Here is a 25,550-nt window from a genome sequence, read left to right as displayed (position 1 = left end):
TAACAAATTCAACTCTAACCACATGAACTATCGATATCGTTAAATAGCACTAGAATATCTGTTGAAAATGGTCACCATTTTCTCTAATACATAAATTTACCGTCCGCTGAAAAGTCTATTCTGCCCAATAATCTTCTGAGATCAATAATCTTCTGAGATCAATATCTCTTCAACGGTATCCCAGAAAAAAAAGTTACAGAACAAATCGGTATATTTTAAGATCCTTTACGCATGCCTGCTCTGTGTCAGTAAAGTTATGAAACACCCTGTATAATATATTTTACTTTTAACATTTTATTTTTATATGCAATATATAGGGTGATTCACAACTTATCAAAAAATTTGGGAATAGANTTACAGAACAAATCGGTATATTTTAAGATCCTTTACGCATGCCTGCTCTGTGTCAGTAAAGTTATGAAACACCCTGTATAATATATTTTACTTTTAACATTTTATTTTTATATGCAATATATAGGGTGATTCACAACTTATCAAAAAATTTGGGAATAGATGCGGCATGAGAAGTGGAGTCAATATCGTAAAAAAATTTTTGTAAAATCCTTAGTTCCCGAAAAAAAAATTGTTGAGGTTGTAGTATTTTCAAGCATTACATAGCTGGATAACTGTAGTTTCTAGCGTCATTTGTAATACACGTGGAGAACCACGTGGCTTCAGCGACTCCGAACACTGAAATCCGATTTTACTGTCGTCATTGCCATAGTGTTTACAATAGTTTTTTTAGTAGTTAGTGTCAAAAATGGCTTGTATGTATATCAACTCGGAGTTGATGGATATCGTTTTAATTGATGGTAAAGCAAGAAACAAGACAGCATTTGTGTTAGGTAGTTCGTAGAAACTGACTAAGACAGACCCAAATGTCGGTGAATAAAATTTTGAATAGTTGTTGTAATACCAGGTATGTCAAATTATTGTATTATTTAAAACCACAAATTAATGATATAAAATAGGTACTATTATAAAATTGTATTTATTGCTTTCCTTGCGAAATTCTTTCAAGTTTTTATCCGTTTTTATCACTACCGCTGTGACGGTCGCATTGTTCCAGTTCAGGTTTTACAGTTGACCAGTTCCCAGTGCCGTGCAGAGGTGTATTTTTAAATTATTTTTGAACTGCCCATTTTGATTTTTTATTTAAAAAATTGTATTTGTAAGAGTCCCTTGTACATTCAGACTTTTTTTGATAAGTTCTGAGTCACCCTGTATTTTTCATTCAACCATTTCATAATTTCTCATTTCCTCCAAGCAGATGCTGTAATTTTTGCTTGTGAAATTCAGTTTCTGTTGTTATTATTCCCCGAACTTTGCTCTCTTCCAAATTGTGATCGGCAATAATTGAGGTATAATAATCAGTTGTCAGTTGTCAGTTGAAAGTCAGTCAGTTAGCTATCGTCCCTTTTGGTTTATACTGTACCAAATTTTCTATATTTAGCATTATTGATACACAAACTTTTACAATTTTGGCGTTTCATAATAACAAAATTGTAATTAACCTAATGCTAATTTTCTGATCTCGAAGCGGGAGCTACAGGAGTTCTGTGGAGCCAACGTGGGGAATGTTCAGACGTCGACCTACGTACCATAATATTTCATTCAATGACCAAATTTTTATACTTTTGTCTTATGTGCAGATGTCATATAATTCCATTTATTGTAAATTAATAAAAAAATTTCAAAAAGTCGAATAAAATGTTCACAAATCAATTAAAAGTTTTTGCAAAAGCTCCCATAACTCAGGTCCACCCCAAGCATCTGTTGCGGTTGGCGTGAAGGGGGAGACGCACGATCATCCTGGTAACTATTGAGCCCAATAACCCTCAGCAGATGGAGAACCCAAGGACTGTCGATCAACCTGATAGAAGTATGGTGGTGGGCGACCACCTTTATACGCCAAGGGATAATCCAACCATCATAATCCACGACACTATGTAATCTAGGTTGATTTTCGCTGCAATACTAATATTATCGGTGAATAATATTTTGTGTTGCAGTGCATTAAAAGAAAAATAGAAAACAAATTATAGCAGCATTGAGGCACATGATGAGAAAAAGCTTAAAAAGTGACGTACATATTTAAAGTCTCTATTAATGCCGTTATAAAATGGAAAAGGCGTGTAGATCCCGTTTGATAAATTATTTACTTTCCAAGGCGTGCAAATGACGGAGTGAGCATTGCGCAAATTGCTGGCGAATTCTCGCGCAGAAACTATTCTGCTCGGTGGAGTGGAGCGGCCTGTTTGTCTCCTGTGTACTTACTTGAATTTTAATTAACGGCATCCCTGTTTAGTGTCGTTTTACTATTATCGCATTCATTAAAATACAATCTGCTGAAAATCGTGAGATTTATTCGAGAATAAATATATAACGGCGCACTGTAAAACGGGTCCGTTAAATTTTATTTTCAGGAAGATGCGCCACTTGGGCGAATAGGATATCTTGGATTGGTTTGGGAGAATATTCGGAAGATGAGTGAAATTGTCTGGATTTCCGTCCGCGAAGCCCAGCGATCAGAAAAACTAAACAAATATTGTGCAGAGCATTCATAAATGATTACAAGCGGTTTTGGCATAATTTGAAAGTTCTTTGATAGGCGCTACCTGGGTGTCTTATATGACAGGGCCGCTCGGTGTCCTCGTGTATTCTCTGCTCTCTCTAAGTGCCTTTAGAGCATTTTCGGGCTCTGCGAGTGACTTTGGACGGTTGGAAACATGGGTGAAATTTTTCACACGACAAAATCAATTTGTATGTAAACGATGATACCTGTTTTAGTAGTTCTTTAGTGTCAGATGAACCAACTTTTTCTATATTCTAATCTGATTTGACACACACGACGTACCTTTATATACAGGGTGACATAGAAAAAAGTACATTGCATAGTGCCACACAATAGAGGACACTAAAATAAGAAAAAAAGTTCCTATGAACATGGGTTCGCAAGGCCTTCGGTTAAAAGATACGGGGTGTTGAATTTTATTTTTGTTTGGGTTTTTTTTTGAATATCTTTAGCCAGAGACGCAAGAAATGGATAAAATGTGGTATACAGGGTTTTTTTTATCATGCTAAATTCAAATATGATCTTAGTTTTGTGATTACTGATAGAGGGCGCTACATACAGGGTTCCATATCTATTGAATCGGTCCTAACTTTTTTGCTATACACTGTATGTCATTTTCGACTGAAAAAAATTTGTTATCCCTTCTTTATACGTAAGAAAGGTATACCTTGTCCAAGTCGCTAGAAGCAATGGTTCCAGTACAAAAGCCGACAATGCACGCAAATTATTCAAAAAGCGCCANGTCCGTAAAGAGACGGTCGCCGCATAAGTCAATCAGCCAATAAAAAACAAATACGTCACCAAATACCTCAGTTTATCTTCGTTCAACCGTCATCTCTTTCTAACTCATTGCATTTCCCATAAGAAAATAAGAGGCAAATTTAAAATTGTCACTTTTCTTGTACCACGCTCCTTTTAACATAAAATAATAAATTTAATCAGTTATGGTTATGGTTAATTAGCAGGTATTTTGAGTCTAAAATGTTACCTTTATATACAAACTGAACCTCTACATTGGAATTTGGAAGTAAAAGGATGAAATGTGAAATCGTCTTGAATACACACCACGATCGGTCACCATTTTTGACGTTCGGTTACATAATTAACCTAAAATTTGTGTTAATTTTTTTACAGATATCTATTAATATCCATAATCTCTAATAAAATAAAGAGGGGAAGTGAATATATAAACAATTTAGACCAATCTTCATATTCTCTTGGCTTCAAAATAAAAGCTGTGTACAATTTATATGATCTTATTGTATGTTTTTGTCTTTAGTTAAATTTCATATAACTTACCAAAGTACTTTATAATAGACTGCAACATAATTTATACCAACGTACCAACCTACAGTCATGATATTTATCAAATTACAGTTTATGTTCCGAATTTAAAAATTCCTAAATTTTTACATGTAAACTATACGGTAGTTTTTAGTCTTGAGAGTTTTTTTCGGTGTTCAGAGTTAAATGGAGGAATTAAGGGAAAGGAAGAAGAGGAAAAGTTATTCGCACAGAACTTTTGACATAACTTTTAATTTTAAGAAAAATTGTCAAGTTTACAAAAATGTTAATATCGATAGATACTTATTTAGAATTCAACAATTTCTAGTTAAAAAATTCAAAATTGTAAAATATAATAGCTTTGTTCCTAGTAACAATTTGCAACAGTTTGGGATTTATTTGTTACGTCACACACAACTTGAACCTATAATATAATAAAAACGTTAGTCGTTATGTTTAACTTGTGTATATTTTATACTATCTGTATGGAAAAGTAATGTTTCCTGTTCAAGTAAGGATCAGGGTCCTCCTTTGGCCTATCTATACGAACAAGTGTCCTGTCAATGGCACCTATTACGCCGGAAATACCATTATTTCGAAAATGACTCAATTATAACTTTTTCTTCTGTTGATGGCCATTTTATTACTTGTGGTGATAATTCAATGCTTATAAAATATGTGACAAGACGAATAACTCTCCGTAAGCAGCTTATTGAGATGCAAAATCGATCTGCAACATCTCGGAAACTTGCGGTTTCATGTCCGGCATACCAAAGAAATATTAAGGTGTGTTCATATGCAGTTATTTTATCATATTCTCCTACATTTATAGAAAAATAATTACTGGAATTAAATTGTTGTACCACCTCATTCGCAATTATCCTAGATACACGGAAGTGTTCTAGAAACTCATTATCAGAATATCTGAAAAACAAAAATATTAAGATGAAGATTTTCAAAATATGATGTACATACTTACCTACGAACTGTGTCAACTATATAATTTTCATTTTTTGGTCTACTCCTATCTGCGTATATTAAATTGATATCTTCATCACTACTTTCAATCAATGAATCAAGTGATATGTTGCTTAAATTATCATCCGATGACAATTCATCCATCTAAAATAATATGCAAGTAGCAGTTTTTAAGTAATCTTTCAAAAAATATCGAAGTATACAATATATAATGAAAATCTTACCTTTTGATAGTGTCTTGTATTCAGTATAGGTATAATGAAAATCTTACCTTTTCACAGTGTCTTACGTCTTATATTTTACTTAAAATCACAACCTAACAAGTAGGGTTAACTAAACGTTTACGAATAAATTCAAAATAATCACAATACGCATGCGTTGAGTTTATAGTTCTGAAAGAATCCGAGAATTGTTTGCACAGTTTGCAAACTGTTGGAAATTGTCGTTTTGGCTTCTTGGAACAACAAACTAGCAGTTCAAATTCGTGATTTATGACTGGAACAACAAACTAGTAGTTCAAATTCGTGATTTGACGGTACTTGGAACACTATAATGTTTCAAACTGTTCTAGGAACAAAGTTAATAAGTTAGACATATTTTTACATTGACGGACAATACAACTAGCGCCCCCTAGACGTAACCGCAACACTATTTGCATATTCGTATTTGCCACCTCAAAAAACGTAAAACTACAAATTTTCAAAATAATCGGTCCATACATACTTAAAATGTAGATAAAAAAAATATATTTTTTCAACTTTAACACCCTGTAGAACGAAAATGAGCAACAATTGATTAAGGCATGTTTGGCTCAATCGCAATATTTTGACGTTAGCAATCTGCCATTAAGCTGTGCACCATTATTAATGACTCACCCTGTATATATTGTCGGGTGCCTGAATTAGAAAATCGTTGACTTGTTCTCTTGTAAAATCGTTTGACTTTTTAGGTGTATAGCCATGGCTCCGCTCGGGCGCAAAATCGTCCTCGACTGGTAAATAATACTTACCTCCTTTATGGTGTAAATAACTATTGTCTATGATCGTGTCAAAAGTGACAAACGATCATTTTCCGAATAAATGGGTAGGTCAACAAGGTGCAATAGCATAGCCACCGCAATCCCCAGATCAAATCCTTTGGAATTTTATTTATGGGGACATGTGAAACAGCTTGACTGCCATGTTCAAATCACTACCCTTTTTGCATATTTTTAAATTGTTGATACTCTCTTTTCGAGGGTGTTTGTATTTGGACAATCTACTTTATAAGAAGAAGAAAATGATGAAAAATGTTCATTTGAAGCCAAAAGTCAGCTCCACGTCTGAGTAAATACATTGTTGACAGCAGTAAATCAGCGCGTAGTTAAAAACGAGACTACTAGATCCAATTTAATTTATCAGGATAAACAAACGGGAGGCGTGTACAATGAAAAGTATCTCGTCTGCCGTTTATTTGTTCGCGATTTTCGCGTTACGTCACGGCATTAATACTTGATACAACTTAATTAGGCCGCGATACTATATAATTAGCAATTAGTAGAACTGGGAGCTCTGTTGTGCGCTGGAAATAAAATAATTTGAGCTCGATGTGCTCAAATTAGTAATTTTAATTAACTATCATTTTGAATTTCATGAACAAGTAACTCGAATGTTAAAGTTGATGTTGAGCCCGGCTACCCATGGTAATTAAATTACTAATGAAGGGGACCTGCCTGTTTAACGGCCCCAGAAGAGCGATTCCCCACGCCGAATCACCTATGACATGCCTCTCTTAGGTTTGTTCAAACGTTTCTTTAGCCCTTCGTTTACCTGCGTATTCAGAGCCTGGCACTGGAAGAATATACAGGGTGCAAACTATACCCCAGTGTCAACACGAGATTTTTGAGAGCGGTAAGGCGTGTCGAGAATGCAAAATTCCATGGGCGTACCATTTTAGAAGGTTCCAAAAATTGTTCAATATAGAATCTCTCAAATTAAGTGTATCAAGAAAAAGCAATTTCATTAAATTAGATTCTTTATTTTGTACATATTTAACATATTAAAAAAAGAGGAACTTTACAAACAAAACATTAACAAATCCAACTCTAACCACATGAACTATCGATATCGTTAAATGGCACTAGAATAACTCTTGAAAATGGCCAGCATTTTCTCTAATACATAAATTTACCGTCTGCTGAAAAGTCTATTCTGCCAAATAATTTTCTGAAACCAATATCTCTTCAACGGTATATCCCAGAAAAAAAAGTTACAGAACAAATAGGTATATTTTAAGATCCTTTACACATGCCTGCTCTGTGTCAGTAAAGTTATGAAACACCCTGTATAATATATTTTACTTTTAACATTTTATTTTTATATGCAATATATAGGGTGATTCACAACTTATCAAAAAATTTGGGAATAGATGCGGCATGAGAAGTGGAGTCAATATCGTAAAAAAATTTTTGTAAAATCCTTAGTTCCCGAAAAAAAAATTGTTGAGGTTGTAGTATTTTCAAGCATTACATAGCTGGATAACTGTAGTTTCTAGCGTCATTTGTAATACACGTGGAGAACCACGTGGCTTCAGCGACTCCGAACACTGAAATCCGATTTTACTGTCGTCATTGCCATAGTGTTTACAATAGTTTTTTTAGTAGTTAGTGTCAAAAATGGCTTGTATGTATATCAACTCGGAGTTGATGGATATCGTTTTAATTGATGGTAAAGCAAGAAACAAGACAGCATTTGTGTTAGGTAGTTCGTAGAAACTGACTAAGACAGACCCAAATGTCGGTGAATAAAATTTTGAATAGTTGTTGTAATACCAGGTATGTCAAATTATTGTATTATTTAAAACCACAAATTAATGATATAAAATAGGTACTATTATAAAATTGTATTTATTGCTTTCCTTGCGAAATTCTTTCAAGTTTTTATCCGTTTTTATCACTACCGCTGTGACGGTCGCATTGTTCCAGTTCAGGTTTTACAGTTGACCAGTTCCCAGTGCCGTGCAGAGGTGTATTTTTAAATTATTTTTGAACTGCCCATTTTGATTTTTTATTTAAAAAATTGTATTTGTAAGAGTCCCTTGTACATTCAGACTTTTTTTGATAAGTTCTGAGTCACCCTGTATTTTTCATTCAACCATTTCATAATTTCTCATTTCCTCCAAGCAGATGCTGTAATTTTTGCTTGTGAAATTCAGTTTCTGTTGTTATTATTCCCCGAACTTTGCTCTCTTCCAAATTGTGATCGGCAATAATTGAGGTATAATAATCAGTTGTCAGTTGTCAGTTGAAAGTCAGTCAGTTAGCTATCGTCCCTTTTGGTTTATACTGTACCAAATTTTCTATATTTAGCATTATTGATACACAAACTTTTACAATTTTGGCGTTTCATAATAACAAAATTGTAATTAACCTAATGCTAATTTTCTGATCTCGAAGCGGGAGCTACAGGAGTTCTGTGGAGCCAACGTGGGGAATGTTCAGACGTCGACCTACGTACCATAATATTTCATTCAATGACCAAATTTTTATACTTTTGTCTTATGTGCAGATGTCATATAATTCCATTTATTGTAAATTAATAAAAAAATTTCAAAAAGTCGAATAAAATGTTCACAAATCAATTAAAAGTTTTTGCAAAAGCTCCCATAACTCAGGTCCACCCCAAGCATCTGTTGCGGTTGGCGTGAAGGGGGAGACACACGATCATCCTGGTAACTATTGAGCCCAATAACCTCTCAGCAGATGGAGAACCCAAGAACTGTCGATCAACCTGATAGAAGTATAGAGGTGGGCGACAATCTTTATACGCCAAGGGATAATCCAACCATCATAATCCACGACACTATGTAATCTAGGTTGATTTTCGCTGCAATACTAATATTATCGGTGAATAATATTTTGTGTTGCAGTGCATTAAAAGAAAAATAGAAAACAAATTATAGCAGCACTGAGGCACATGATGAGAAAAAGCTTAAAAAGTGACGTACATATTTAAAGTCTCTATTAATGCCGTTATAAAATGGAAAAGGCGTGTAGATCCCGTTTGATAAATTATTTACTTTCCAAGGCGTGCAAATGACGGAGTGAGCATTGCGCAAATTGCTGGCGAATTCTCGCGCAGAAACTATTCTGCTCGGTGGAGTGGAGCGGCCTGTTTGTCTCCTGTGTACTTACTTGAATTTTAATTAACGGCATCCCTGTTTAGTGTCGTTTTACTATTATCGCATTCATTAAAATACAATCTGCTGAAAATCGTGAGATTTATTCGAGAATAAATATATAACGGCGCACTGTAAAACGGGTCCGTTAAATTTTATTTTCAGGAAGATGCGCCACTTGGGCGAATAGGATATCTTGGATTGGTTTGGGAGAATATTCGGAAGATGAGTGAAATTGTCTGGATTTCCGTCCGCGAAGCCCAGCGATCAGAAAAACTAAACAAATATTGTGCAGAGCATTCATAAATGATTACAAGCGGTTTTGGCATAATTTGAAAGTTCTTTGATAGGCGCTACCTGGGTGTCTTATATGACAGGGCCGCTCGGTGTCCTCGTGTATTCTCTGCTCTCTCTAAGTGCCTTTAGAGCATTTTCGGGCTCTGCGAGTGACTTTGGACGGTTGGAAACATGGGTGAAATTTTTCACACGACAAAATCAATTTCTATGTAAACGATGATACCTATTTTAGTAGTTCTTTAGTGTCAGATGAACCAACTTTTTCTATATTCTAATCTGATTTGACACACACGACGTACCTTTATATACAGGGTGACATAGAAAAAAGTACATTGCATAGTGCCACACAATAGAGGACACTAAAATAAGAAAAAAAGTTCCTATGAACATGGGTTCGCAAGGCCTTCGGTTAAAAGATACGGGGTGTTGAATTTTATTTTTGTTTGGGTTTTTTTTTGAATATCTTTAGCCAGAGACGCAAGAAATGGATAAAATGTGGTATACAGGGTTTTTTTTATCATGCTAAATTCAAATATGATCTTAGTTTTGTGATTACTGATAGAGGGCGCTACATACAGGGTTCCATATCTATTGAATCGGTCCTAACTTTTTTGCTATACACTGTATGTCATTTTCGACTGAAAAAAATTTGTTATCCCTTCTTTATACGTAAGAAAGGTATACCTTGTCCAAGTCGCTAGAAGCAATGGTTCCAGTACAAAAGCCGACAATGCACGCAAATTATTCAAAAAGCGCCAAAGTAACATTTGCAAAAACAATGATAAATAACAATTAAATAATGTGTCATAATGACACTTGTCAAACTAATATAATAATTGTTAGAGGTATTTTGTGTTCTTGATTAAGTTTTTCATTGGTTTTCTCACTGATTATTCAAAATTGCTTTCAAAAATGGTTCGCTACACTTTTGAAGAATACAGGGACATGATTATGTGTTACGGCGAAGCTAGATCAAATTCTTACGAAGCTCAACGTATCTATCGAGAAAGATATCCTTTAAGACAAGTTCCTAATGTTCGAACATTTATTGATGTGCATAGGCGTTTGGGAGAAGATGGCTGTTTTAGAAAACCAAAATTGAATAGTGGGGTTTCCAGAACTCGTCGCACTGTGCGAAACGAAGAAACTGTTTTACGAATGGTAGAAAATAATCCGAGAACAAGCACCAGGAAAACAAGTTCAGCGGTGCGAAACCTTAACCGTGAATCAGTTAGACAAATTTTCAAAGAACAACTTCTTCGCCCATATCATTTCCAAAAAATTCATTCACTATTGGAACATGACTTTGTTCCTCGTGTACAATTTTGCGAATGGTTTCAAAACCAAAGAGAAAACATTATTTCATCAATTTTGTTTACTGACGAAGCTAGTTTTAGTCGTGATGGTATTCTGAACCTACATAACATGCACCATTGGAGTGATGAAAATCCTCATCAAACTATAATTCGGAGTCACCAATATGGGTTTTCTATTAATGTGTGGGCAGGTATAATCGACAATTACTTAATTGGCCCATTTCGATTGCCCAATCGATTGACAGGTGCACTGTATCGAAATTTCTTGGAGAATGATTTAAACACATTATTAGAGGATGTCCCATTGGCCATTATTGGAAGAATGTATTACATGCATGATGGGGCGCCAGCTCACTTTTCTCGAGTGGCAAGGGAATATTTGGACAGGAGATTTGGAAATAGGTGGATTGGTCGAAGGGGGCCTGTACCCTGGCCAGCTCGTAGTCCCGACCTTAATCCCCTCGATTTTTCATTTTGGGGATTTATGAAAAATGAAGTTTATGCTGTAGAAATACATAATGAAGAAGAATTATGGATATGAATTATGGAATCGGCAGATAGATTTCATAATAACCTAGGAATATTTCAAAGATGCCGTCGATCATTAAGAAGAAGAATGGAAAAATGTATTGAAGTACAAGGGCAACAATTTGAACTTCTTCTAAAAACTTAATGTTTTGTTTTAATTAATCATATTTTTCATAATACCATTAAAATTTAATTGTTGAAGTATTTATCATTGTTTTTGCAAATAAAAAAAAATTAAAATTCAACACCCCGTATCCTTTAACCGAAGGCCTTGCGGACCCATGTTCATAGGAACTTTTTTTCTTGTTTTAGTGTCCTCTATTGTATGACACTATGCAATGTACTTTTTCCTATGTCACCCTGTATATTTTTAAGTTATACAGGGTTGTCCCATTAATATTGCGAAAAAATTCAGGGGGAGTTTCCTTGACCAAATATAAGAAAGAAAGTTCCTATAAACCTATGTCCGAAAATGCTTCGTTTCGGAGATACAGAGTGTTGAAATTTAAAGAAAATACAAGGTTTTTATTAATATCTGGAGAACCCTAATTCCGATTTTTTGAAATTTGGTATGTTTGTTTATAAAAACGGTACACATCTTCTGACGTAATTTTATTTATTTTATCTATTCCAGCGGGGTCCGGGGACTTACTCCTGTTGATATTAATTAGTAAACATATGAGACGTCACTGTTTTTTCTTAGGTGTCATATTTTTTTCTAATTATGCTATTAAAAATACAACTTTCGTTTTCGAGCAAAAAAATAATATCCTTTCATATGTACATTCTTAAGGGAAGTAGAAAACAAAAATAGAAATTCAATGTTTTACTTATTTGCTAATCAACTGTAACATGCATTTGAAGGAAAAACAATGTAACAAGCTGAGAAACAATAACTCACTAAATAATATATTTTTAAATAATTAATATTAACAGAAACATAAGTAAAAATATTTAACAAACAGCAATGATATGAAAAATACTGTACATACACAGGTGTTAGCAACAGTTGTTTCACAGGATGCGACAATGCGGTTTCTTAATTCGTCTATGGTTTGCACTGGAGTCGTATAAACCAAATGTTTGGGGTAACCCCAAAGGAAAAAATCCAACGAATTTAAGTCGGGAGACCTCGGGAGCTTGAGTGCCTCCTCGATCTATCCAGCGATTTGGGTAGATATTGTTCAAATATTCACGTGCAGTTAAACTGAAATGGGGTGGAGCACCATCGTGCACAAAATACATTTGCAACCTTAATGACAATGGGATGTCTTCCAAAAGTACGGGCAATTCATCCTCAAGAAAACGGCGATAAACATCTCCAGTAAGCCTCGGTGGTAAAAAAATGGGCATATTAAGTAGTCTCCCACAATTCCGACACCGGTGTTGATGACGGCCTTCTAATATTGCATTTGGGTTCTCGTCCGCCCATACATGATTATTATGGAAGTTCATTATGGTTTTTCTAGAAAAATTCGCCTAATCCGTGAATAGTACTTCTGCTAAAAATTGAGGATTTTCCCCAATTTTTTGTCGTATCCATCGACATAAATCTAATCTTAACGGAAAATCAGTCGGTAAAAGTGCCTGAACCCGTTGGATGTGATAAGGGTATAGATAGATTATTGTTTTAAATCCTAAAAATTGTAGAACGACTTGCATTTAAGTGTCTAGCAATCTGTCTGGTTGGAGTGTCCTCAATTTCATGAAGTACATCTTCCTCCAATTGTTGGGTTATTGCTGTGAGGGTCGTCCGTTTCCTGCGGTAAGTTTTCGAAAACTTCCAGTTTCACCAAGACGTTGCTGAAGACGGGTGAAGATAGTATGATGAGGAATTATACGGTTAGGGAATTTCTGCTCATAGAAGCGCCTGGCGCTAATGCATTACCGTTGGCAAGGCCATAAAGAAAATGCATATCGCACATTTCACTATTTGTGTAATTCATTTTGACAAGCAGGAATTGACAACTACACAGTTCAAGTACTTATTAAAGTCACACACTTAAGCTATTAAGTTTTTGCTCGAAAACGAAGCAAGATATCAAATAAATTAAAGGGAGAAAGAAGTTGTGTTTTTATTCGCATAATTAGAAAAAAATATGACACCTAAGAAAAAGCAGTGACGTCTCATATGTTTACTTATTAATATCAACAGGAGTGAGTCCCCGCACGCCGCTGGAATAGATAAAATAAATCAAATTACGTCAGAAGACGTCTACCGTTTTTATAAACAAACATACCAAATTTAAAAAAATCGGAATTAGATATTAAGAAAAATCTTGTATTTTCTTTAAATTTCAAAAGCCTGTATCTCCGAAACGAAGCATTTTCGGACATAGATTTATAGGAACTTTCTGTCTTATTTTTGGTCAAGGAAACTCCCCTTGAATTTTTTCGAAATATTAATGCGACACCCTGTATAACACGTTTATTAGCAAACGCTTTTGGAAATGCGCCTCTGGTTCCTTCGCTCGAACTCCGTAAACGAAATCCCAGCGTCGTTTTTCCCGTCTCGTCGGGACTAGTTATTAATTCCGGCCATGTGCGACGGCGACCAGTTGCACTCCCATTGTTTTGTTAGGAGTTAAGTGTTGCCGTAATGAAGTTTATTTCTCCCACTTCACCCCTTCCGCGCTCCCAACTCTCTTGAGTTGCTAATGGCTAATGGGGTGTCATGAATACGGCGGAATAATTTTGAAATCCAGAGGACTTCCGCCGGCGGGCGATTAAGGACCGCCTTCGCTTAAATTCGGCAAAGTTTGCGTGCATTTGTGGCAATTGTTAAAAACGTGTTTTTTTTATAAGAATGGACAACTATTTGGGTACTAAAGGAATTATTATTTACATCTTATCTATGTATTACGAGTATATCTAAGAAACGCAACACTCAATTGTTTTTTTATGAACTTCTTTAATAATTTAATTTAAATAGGCCAGGAAAATATACTGGGAAATGACCATTTCCCGACTTTTTGTTTCGATAAGCTGAATTTATCACTATAGATGCTAAATATTATGTACAAGAACATATTAGTTTCCACAGTTATAAAAATGGGGGGGGGGGAAGATTGTTTACAGGGTGGTTAATTGTATAATTTTTACGTAAATTCACGTTTTTTCGCTTATAACTTTTTCCGATCATTTCCACGAGAAAACACTAAAGTACTTTTTGGCATCGCATCATCTCATTCCTTATCACTGTCTAATAACTCACACGAAATCTGGAATCGGTAAGTTGAGTAATTTACAAGTTATGGCCTTATAAACAAATTACTAATTATTAGTCTGGACGATCCCGAGGATCTACCACAATCGCACTGATTTTTTTCAAGGTAGATTTCATAATAATACATTGAAATCTATCATTTTGTTTTTTAATTTCAAATTTGCAACCTGGACATTTTTTTATTTTTCAGCCTTAGTTGCAGAATGAAATGTACGACGCACGAGCGTGATATAGTTATACAGGGTAGCCCATCGAAAACGTACCGCAAGGCATTACAGGGTAGTAATGAACTTTTCGGCAAAATCCAAAAACAGGTAAAGTTTGCTTCTGAGGGGGACAACTTTTGGCGCAAAAAGCATAGCAAAATCTTCAACCCCCTAAGTGGGGGTGCCATCCCCCAAATTTTTTTAAATGGGAATGGGGGTCAAGTGGGGGGTCATTAGAAAGGGCTTTTAATTCTCTATACATCGATTCTTACTTTTTGAAAATCGATCCATTATTTTAGAAAATATGCAGCTTTGAAAATACGAACAATATTTTTGACGAGAAATGCGAAAATCGATTTAATTTTACTTCAAAACTTACGGTATTAGCTTGGTAAATTCCTTCAAAAGAATTCTTTTTTTTTTTCTGATTTGCGAATTCTTTAGCCTGATTTTGGTGAGCAAAAAATTGTCCGCTTTTTGTTTCGTATTTAGATAGGCCACAAGAAGTTGCTAGATAACTGTCTTGTGACTTGTAGTTGAAGAGTACCAATACTGCCGAGTCTTTTAAATTGATTAATTATGGTGTACTCAATTCCAGAAAGAGTAGAAATTATTGAGCTTTTTTTCAAAAACAATGAATGCGGAAATCGGGTCGCCGAACTGTTCAACCAACGGCATCCTGAGAAACATGCGTCTGGAAAAATTGTTCGCGAATTGGTGGCCAAATTTCGCGAAACTGGCTCCGTTCATAACAAAAAGAGGCAGGTTGAAAATCCGGTACTAAATGAACCTACGGAAATAGCGGTATTGGGGCAAGTGGCAATGGATAGTACGCTGAGTACAATGCAATTGGCTACTGCGACAGGAGTGAGTCGTACAAGTGTCCAACGAATATTAAAAAAATACAAATTCCATCCTTATAAGATTCGGCTAGTGCAAGAGCTAAATGAAGACGATTTTGATCGTCGTTTGCAATTTTGCGAAATAATGACTGAACGAGCGATAAACGATAATTTCCTCTTTAATGTGTGTTTTTCGGACGAGTGTACGTTCTTCTTGAATGGTTTAGTGAATCGCCATAATTGTCGTTACTGGGCTGATACCAATCCAAGGATTTTCCATGAGACACACTCCCAACACCCCCAGAAGTTGAATGTATGGGCAGGTATTTTTGGAAATTCCATTGTAGGTCCTTTTTTCCTTCCTGGAAATTTGACAGGCGATATGTACTTGGATTTACTACAAAATGTCATCGACCCAGCTCTAACAAATATCATAGAGGACGACCCTGCTTACAATGAACACGAACTGATTTTCCAGCAAGACGGAGCTCCTCCACATTACTCGCTCAATGTGCGCAATTACCTAAATGAGACGTTTCCAGGACGCTGGATAGGACGAAGAGGTGCAATTGAGTGGCCCCCTCGGTCACCCGACTTAAATCCTTTAGATTTCTTTCTCTGGGGGCACATTAAAAGCAAAGTTTACAGCACTCCACCTGATACCTTGGAAGATCTGCGAGGACGAATCATTAATGTATGTCGCGAAGTAACACCGCAAGTGCTCCAGAATGTTCGACAACGGTTTGAAGACAACCTGTATCATTGTATGCAAGTTGGCGGACAACATTTTCAGCATTTACTTGACTAATACCGTAAGTTTTGAAGTAAAATTAAATCGATTTTCGCATTTCTCGTCAAAAATATTGTTCGTATTTTCAAAGCTGCATATTTTCTAAAATAATGAATCGATTTTCAAAAAGTAAGCATCGATGTATAGAGAATTAAAAGCCCTTTCTAATGACCCCCACTTGACCCCCATTCCCATTTGAAAAAATTTAGGGGATAGCACCCCCACTTAGGGGGTTGAAGATTTTGGTATGCTTTTTGAGCCAAAAGTTGTCCCCCTCAGAAACAAATTTGACCTGTTTTTTTGGTATGCTTTTTGAGCCAAAAGTTGTCCCCCTCAGAAACAAATTTGACTTGCTTTTGGATTTTGTCGAAAAGTTCTTTACTACCCTGTAATCCCTTGCGGTACGTTTTCGATGGGCTACCCTGTATATTATTACATATTCGGAAAGCTTATGAAAATAGCTTTAAGTTAAAAAAATCGTCAATATTCGTTGAAAAACAACGGAGTTACAGACTTCCAAAGTTGATGGCGTATTGTTAAACAACTTAGGTTGGTAGCGGCAAAAAAAATACTGTCATAACCGGCAATCCGAGTACTTTCCCAAATAAAAATCTTTTATTTGTGGAAGTATGTTAAGTGCATAAGAAATATTGTCAAAAGTCAGTGGGTCGCTTGATTTTCGGCGAGCTTTGGCGGGGCGGAAGGGTGGGGGAAGCGAACGACAGCGAGTCCGAAGAAATATTCATAGCCCTGCCGTTAAATAAGCATGAAAATATATATTTGTGTCTGTAACTCCGTTGTTCTTCAACGAATCTTGACGATTTTTTTTTTACTTGAAGGTCTTTTCATAAGCTTTCCGAATATATAATAATATATTACTATATCACGCTCGTGCGTCGTTTATTTCATTTTGCAACTAAGGCTAAAAACTAAAAATTAAAATCCAGGTTGCAAATTTGAAATTAAAAAAAAAAGATAGATTTCAATGTATTATTATGAAATCTACCATGAAAAAAATCAGTGCGATTGTGGAAGATCCACGGGATCGTCCAGACTAATAATTAGTTAATTTGTTTATAAGGCCAGAACTTGTAAACTATTCAATTTACCGATTCCAAATTTCGTGTGAGTTATTAGACTGTGATAAGGAATGAGAGGATGCGATGCCAAAACGTTCTGTTAATAATAATGCAGTTTATAAATGTTTAATTTAAAAGTCATAAATAAACTTCTGTTTATAGCTTTTGATCTAGACAATATTTTTTGACGCTCGAGGGCTAGTTTTCTAGGTCTTTTGAATATGAAAAAAAAAGTTCTTTACTGTTTTCTCGTAGAAATGAACGGAAAAAAATTGTAAGCGAAAAACGTGAATTTACATTAAAATTAAACAATTAACCACCCTGTAAGCAATCTTCCCCCTATTTTTATGACTGTGGAAACTAATATGTTATTGTACGTAATATTTAGCATCTGCTTGCCGTAACAAAAAGTCGCGTCGAACTCTATATATCCTGGCCTATAAACATTTATTAAGATTTAGATTTTACAATTTATTTGCAATTTGGTCGATCACAAATTTAAGAATTTACCACCTTCTGTCGCATTTTTACAGGGGGAGTGGGCAACTGTTACCTCGTGCCACCCCCTAGCGACGCCCATGATCTGGGCATATTAATTTATGAAGTTTTTAATCACATTCCATTATCGTATCTGAGGTGCGATATTCCTACAATTTTATTTGCAACTACATCTTCCATAACCACGCCTCTAGTGTTTGCATCTGCCTTTTATTATGTTTATAATGAAAGTCATAAAATTTGTAAAACGATTTATAACTTCATTATCTCTGCAGTATTCCCCATTTTATATTAGCAGCGTTTTATTAATTTAGGTGCTAAGAGGCCATCATCTCTTTCTTCTTAGATTACGATCCTTTCCTATTAGTCCAATGAAATGGACCTTTAAATCGCAATTTTGGTCAACTTGCCTGAATTTTTTATATAAATTAGTTTGAGGTAAGTATATAATAACAAAAAGTGACAGTAATTTTTTTTCAATCCCCGGCCAGGGGTGAAAAAAGTTAAAATAGAGGGGTTTTTCAAGATAACTCAAAAGAGGTATGAGCTAGAAAAAAAAATTTCTTATAAAAGTTGTAGAGCATAAAATTCTACATACAAATGGTCTATTGACTCTTTCTTGTACTATTTAAATTAACAGAGTTAGGGAGACTAGAAGTTAAGGGATCATTTCAGAAATTTAAAAAACCATGACAAGCAGAAAAATGAATGAATTTTATAACTTTTTTTTCAATCTACTCTAAAAAATGTAAACTATCTTTTCAGAGAAATGGATATATTTCCTAATTTTTAATAAAAATAGTTATAACAAAGCGAACGTGATTTTTTATCTTTGTCATAAAACAAAATTTCGAAAGCAATTTTTCATTATTTTAAATAATCAATCATATGGCAAAGAAAAAAATTGTTTAGTGTTATGTCATAAAAATCGACGATTAAAAAATGCCGGATAAAATGTGAGGGAAAAGTGATTTGCAAAGCCTATTTGAGGATGTTCGTAACTACTTTTTTAGAATTTTTAATAAAACCGAGTTTTTCTCGAAGACTGTGAAGAGTTAAATATGGCAAACCATCGAAAGGACATTTAATTTGGGTCATTCCATTTGAAAAAAAAGTTATTTGTCTTCTAAGATTGTCAAATGTAGGTCTTAATATTTCCGGTCCTAAATAACTTAATTTTATCCAAAAACATAAAAATATAGAGAAGTTTGTGTTGAAACGAAGTGTCTAAATCGCATGTTCCTAACTAGACCAGGGCGGATCTGTCTTAAGGTGGATTTTTTTCTGGATTACCTTCAGTACAACCAGTGACTATAAAAAGAATGCCACTGGTACATCTCACATAATAAAAGTGTAGATCCCTAGGGAGGTCTGGACGAGGTTTGGAACATTTTCAAAATTTCAAAAATGTTGTCAACACACCAAATTTCATTAAAATCGGTTCAATAGTTTTCGCTAAATAATTTTTTGAAAAAATTTTGAAATTTTCAAAATGTTGCACAGCGTCAAATAAAGCATCCAGATACTTGAAAATTTTTTCACATAGAAAAGACCGCTGAACCTTTCAAATTGTTTTTGAAAAATTGAAATCGGTTGATTAGAACGGCCACAGTAAATTTTTAAAGTTTAAAGTTAACACTCTTTTTTATTTTTAAACAATCAGTTACATTTATTAATTTGCAATTTAGTTTTTTTCAAAAATTATAATTTTAAGGTACTATTTTTTCTTAATTTTATATGTATTTAACAAAAAAAATAATTTCCAAATAAAAAAATAATTTGTTTTAACAAAAAATATTTAAATAATTGTAATAATTATAACTAAGTAAATATATTCACATTCAGAATGTTGAAATATATACGTAAACAAATATTTTCCTTGAAAAAATTCAATAGCACAGCTTAAAATATACAGTATATTTAATGCAAAAATAATAAACTTTGTTTATAACAAAATATGTGCAAATTAGACAGTTGGCATTACGATATTCGAATTCCTTGGCTCGCGAGACATCGGATTAAAAAATAAAGGTCGAAATTGGTCCATTAGAAACCGAGATAATGCAATTTTTTTCGTACCTTCGCATTTTGAACCTCCGAATTCAGTCTAGGAGCGAAAGCCCCCTCCACCCGTTTCGTGTTTTGAATCACTTTTCGCGAGTGCGAGCAACAGCTTTTCCGATGATTTATATATGTTGCCGATAACTTATGGATATGAAATTCTTTTCCAGCTTAGAACTCGGAAAAACGAAGCCACTGGATCAAAGATTAATCCTAAATTGTTTATAAATTAACGGTAAATGCCGATAAATTTTGACAGCTTATATCTCGAGAACCAATTAACGGATTTTAACTTTTTTTTAAAAAAAAAAGAAGCGTCTTTCCGAGTACCTTTAAAATTATAATTTTTGAAAAAACTAAATTGCAATTGATAAACTTTAAAAGTTAATTTAACTTTAAAAACTTACTGTGGTTGTCTTAATCAACCAATTTCTATTTTTCAAAAACCATTTGAAAGGTTGAGCGGTCTCTTTTCTATGTGAAAAAATTTTTAAGTATCAGATGCTTTATTTGAGACTGTTCAACATTTTGAAAATTCGAAATGTTTTTCTAAATTTTGTTAAAAAAGTTATTTTGTGAAAACTATAGAACCGATTTTGATGAAATTTGGTGCGTTGTTTTATTATACTCTAAAGTTTGTTTTACCAAAATTAGAATGGCCTCGGAGCAGTTAAAATATTTTTAAAAAATTATCTAAGAAACTTGATTGTTTTGCCTTTTTTTCATCAATTATTGCTATTTTGTAACATCGGTAATAAATTTAAATATTTTTAACTACTAACAGTATATTGTGCAAAAGTCAATTCTAAAACTTTTTTTCCTCTTCAATATTCTTCCGAAATGCATAGGTTCCAAGATACAAGTAAGAAACTCAGATAAAATAGGAATTTTTTAAACATTTTTGCAATTTTGAAAATGTTCCGGACCTCGTCCAGATCTAGGGATCTACGCTTTTATCATGTGAGTTGTACTGAAGGTATTTCAGCAAAAATTAGCTTGTTCTCTCTTACATATAAGAAGTGGGATATTAATTATTTTAGTTTAGATGCTGCTTGGATTAATTCAGAGAGCAGAAATCGTGATTTTTTCCAAAAACAGCCGAATATCTCGGAAGCGGCGGGTTCTAGGTACTACGTATGGTTAACACCGAATTAAGCGATGAATCCGAAAATGCACTTATATACAGGGTGTTCCATTTAAAGTAGCGAAGTTAGGTATCGTACAGAGGAAACGAAGCATCTTATACAACTGAAAATATTTTACAGGGATGCTCAATATAATTCCAGACAACTTTTATATTAAACATTTTTTACTAAATTTAAGATAATATTGAAGCAAAACAAACAATAAAACAATGACAGCAAATGAACTCAAACGAAAACAGACATCGACAACGGACGCCACTGAAAAATGTCCATAAATGTCAATTTAACGTCGTTTTACTCTTCTAATTAGCATGCGCAGTAAAAAATTGAACGAGGAAATCAGTGTTCCCACAATTTCTACTATTTATTGGTTAAAACAGACATATAAAACGCCTACGCCTACTGGTGCGCTGTTTGTACACCAACGTAATTATCAAGAACAGCCACCGCCATTCGGCTAATAGTTATGAAGACTACTTAGCGAAATTGCAACAATTTGCCAGCAGAGAGTTCCGACGCATCTCTTGCGTTCTACTTGTATACAATTATTAATGAACAAGAAACAAACACTAGAGTCTCGAGCGGGGATTTACTAATTCTCCGAAAGCTTTTCCGGTTTGTATTAATTACATAACTTTGATTCAATTCGCGGTTATTTTGCGATACACGTTAATTAAGGTAATTACCGCTGTTGCCTTTATTTATTTATTACATCGTGCGTTGTCATTTATAATTGACACGTTAATTTTGTTTGTATTTAATTTTGTTTCGGAGAGCGAATCACAACACTACTGATTACATGCTAAATTGACGGTGAAATTAATTATGAACGTATATATTTTTTGTTTCACGGTTTGTGATTAATTTTAAGGGTTCAATCAATTATTTGCGTTTATATTGCGAGTAGTTTAGGGCCTCAGTACGTTTCCAGTATATCAAACTATAACACCAGGAGGAACTGGCTATATAGCGGCAGTAACAGCGTTATTCCGCCCGTCTACGTGTCCATAATTCTCTTTTAAGCGTCAGTGTATCTCCCCGAGAAGTGTCACAAGATATTGACGTGCTCGGGTACCTGGCATTCGCGTTTCGATGGCCTTTGGCAACGCACAGAGTGAATCTAGGAGGCTGAGGCCTTCCGTTTCCTAATTTAATTTTATTTGTATCATTTACGTTATTACAACGCTAATTATTTTTTTGACTTAAGCATAAAGAACTTCAAAAAAGTGATAAACGTTATGTCAATATTCCTTAATTAATCGAATTTTTGTACATCAAGTGTCATAAAGTTTTTTATTTTAATGTATTCTATCTTCTGTTAAAATTAAGGGAGTCAAACATTCAACACCCAGTATATGATTTTTCACGTTTTTTGACTAAAAACTGCCAATATCTCAATGAAGACGCATTTTTTCGAAAAAAGTTTCAAGTAAAAGTTGTTTAAAATTAAATTTTCTACAAAATCGCTGCTATGAAAATTTCGATTTTCCCTATAGTTTTCCCGTATATTTTTTAAATGAAGTACAGATTATGTTGAAATTAATGTTTTGGAGCCAAAATAATGGTCAATTCATTTTTAAATAACAATAGTGAATTAGAGCAAAAAAATTGCGGAAAATTCTTGGAAAATCTTATATAATTTTCCGAGGTTTGAATGTTTTTCGATGGTATTCATCACGAATTAATTATGCGTTTTTTAAAATATTTCAAAAAATCTGATTTCATGAAATTTGTGATATACTTAATGAAATTGAAAATTTAAATTTGATGACAATAAGAAAATAATTTTCTGGTGCTGCAAAGGTACAATAAAAAAATACCTTTTTTTTCTATTTATTTATAATTAAAAAAACTACTCTTTTTATTTATACCTACTGAACTTACGCCCTACTGAAATCGGTATAGATAACATCAACCCAATTTCCGGCTTCTAACAGAGATATTGGGTCAGGCATAGAAGATTAGTTCTGGTAGATCTACCTTTCTTGAAACCTTATTAAACAGAAGTAATTTTTTGATAAACGTCACTATAAATTATTTCACGTAAAATAATTTTGAAGGTTTTAGAAAAGTTGCATATACTCGTAATAGTTGTCGGTATAAAGTTTTCAGTAACATTTTTATTGTTTTTTTATGATTAGGACACAATTGAAGTCCTCCATATGTCGGGAAAGGTGACAAAACACAATCCCGATGATTGATTTGATGAAATCAGCAAGTTTTTTGTTTCTTGATTGTCAGTTCTTTATCCAAATCACACTTTGCCATAGTAGCAGAAATTGTCCGATGTAAAATAATGTAAAAAAGAAAGAAAAGTCTCGATTATTATTAAAGATAGACACTTTTTTCTTGAGGGAGATCTTATATCGAAACAGCTGCTCTATCTTTTTTAGTTTTAGAGGTAAAGTCAGATCAAAGCATCGATTTTAGGTAACTCTTGTAGCAGCTACAGCTGTTTTTTTTAAATGTTGGCACTTTGTTTTATACGTTCTTTTTGGGTAGAATCTAGGGACGTATTTAATTTTTTAACGACTCACGGTTTTTAATTCACAAAACAATATTATATTTTTAATGGAAACCATGTCCCAGTTAAAAAGATATAGTATTCGTCATAAAATTATATAAACCACCATTATTTTTCGAGGCTTCACTTTAAAAAATTGTTTTAATGTAAATACTTTTAGGATCTATTTAAAAACCAATGTTTGAGTTGAACTTCGAAATTTTACATACCAGAAAAAAAACTGGTAACGATAATACGCTCTCAACATAGTCAATATGATACTGAAACTTTGTCTGAACTTTCAACTTCGTAAGATGTTTTTCGACCTCTCGTTTACCGTTGCTAATTAGTATTAACATTATTGTGTTTCGACATATTTTCTGTCAACATATTTGTATGCAATGAAAGTGCATATGCGGCAAAAATTTTATATGTTACGCGTACTGCTACAGTGAAGTCAGCAGTTCTCAACAAGTCGTACAAAAACTGTTAATTTGTTGTTGATGTTTTACAAAAATAGGGAGCTTCATAGCATGTTATAAGTATTTAACTTGACTGTGACGCAATTGAAATTAATTTTCTCCAAGGTCATAAATATTTCAGCAATTTTAGGTCACCCCTAAACGTTTCTTTACGCCCTGTTTGAAACCATTTATAAAACACCTCAGTAACTTTTATGAAATTCAAAGGTCGTTCACTCACATCAGTGAGGGCCGTTTTCTGGGCCACCCTGTAGGCGGCCATTTGCCTCGGTACGCCCCCCAGCCCTGAATTCCTCGGCGAAGGCATCCAATATAGCGCCGATTGATCTAAGCGCTCCTATCATTGTTTATGAAGGTTTTGACGCCCCAATAAAACCTGCTTCTGTTTTATTTTATGAACCGAGTTCATTGTTTATCGGTAGCGACCCCGGGTTTCGGCCATTTTGGGCGATAAAGTCCGGACGACATTTTCCAACCACCCCCTCGTGATAGTAAAACATTTATTTGTTATAAGGTGGAACGGAAATTGACGTTTTTCAAACGCTGAAACAAGGAATGTAGCGAAATGGGGTTAGGATGAAATATTGACAGATGACAGTCGACTTTTCTAGTTAGTTGACGTAACTAGATGACATAATAGCACGGAATTGAACAGAACAGCCAGAATAATAAGTCAATCTCGGCGTTTTGACTCTCTATGGAATAAAGTCACTTGTCTTAGATTAATAATTAAAAGTTGGCAACGTTGCGAAGCCTTGTGACAGACAGTGACGTCTCTTCTTAGTCATAGACGCCTTGATTTCTGTAAGGTTGTGTATAAACATAATATGAGTAAATAAATAAGAGGATTTTATTGGATATGGCGGATGGAACATACATTCACTGAGGACATCTCGTGTTGTTGTGGCAAAACATTGTCCTTTATAGACATTGTTAAACAGAAATCTCCAAGATCAGCTATGAGACAGTTAGTTTTCGTGTCATCAGATAAATCCATTTTTAATGTTAATAGCGAGGAAATTATTCCCATTTTTGACGTTCCTCATTTGCTTAAAAATACAAGAAATGCTTTATATAACAATAATATTAAATTTCTCTGAATAAAACAGCAAAATTCAGCCACACAGTAAAGTGTTATGAAATTGATAAATCTAAACGCTTCCAAGGTTTACGAAATACATGACCATTATTGGTCGACAGCCGCACGGGTTAAGGCGTCAGTACTTAAATCGATGTGTCGATCTGCCCGGGTTTCGAATCCCGCGGCCGGTAGACCGTAGATTAGCTATGCTTGTACGGAGGATTGGCACCCTCTGTGCAGGTATGGTAGGGTGGAAGAATCTTGGCTTGGGTCAATGTGGGAGATTGACACCGGTTGGCATTTGACCACCCCCCTAATTAATGAGGTTTTCCAGGTTTCCCTCATTCCTGCACTGAATGGTGGTTAGGGCCTACCAACATAAGTCGTTCCTGGGCGCAAATGCGGCCTGCGTAATAATAATATGCCGCCTCCTCTCCCGCACAAGTCTCCGACTTCTGGGCTAATTCTCGTAGTTAGAATGAGGAGTAGAGATATTATTATTAT

Source organism: Anoplophora glabripennis, unplaced genomic scaffold, assembly GCF_000390285.2.
Source record: "Anoplophora glabripennis isolate ALB-LARVAE unplaced genomic scaffold, Agla_2.0 scaffold11, whole genome shotgun sequence".
Classification (NCBI taxonomy): Eukaryota; Metazoa; Arthropoda; class Insecta; order Coleoptera; family Cerambycidae; genus Anoplophora; species Anoplophora glabripennis.
This window is presented reverse-complemented; position numbering follows the sequence as displayed.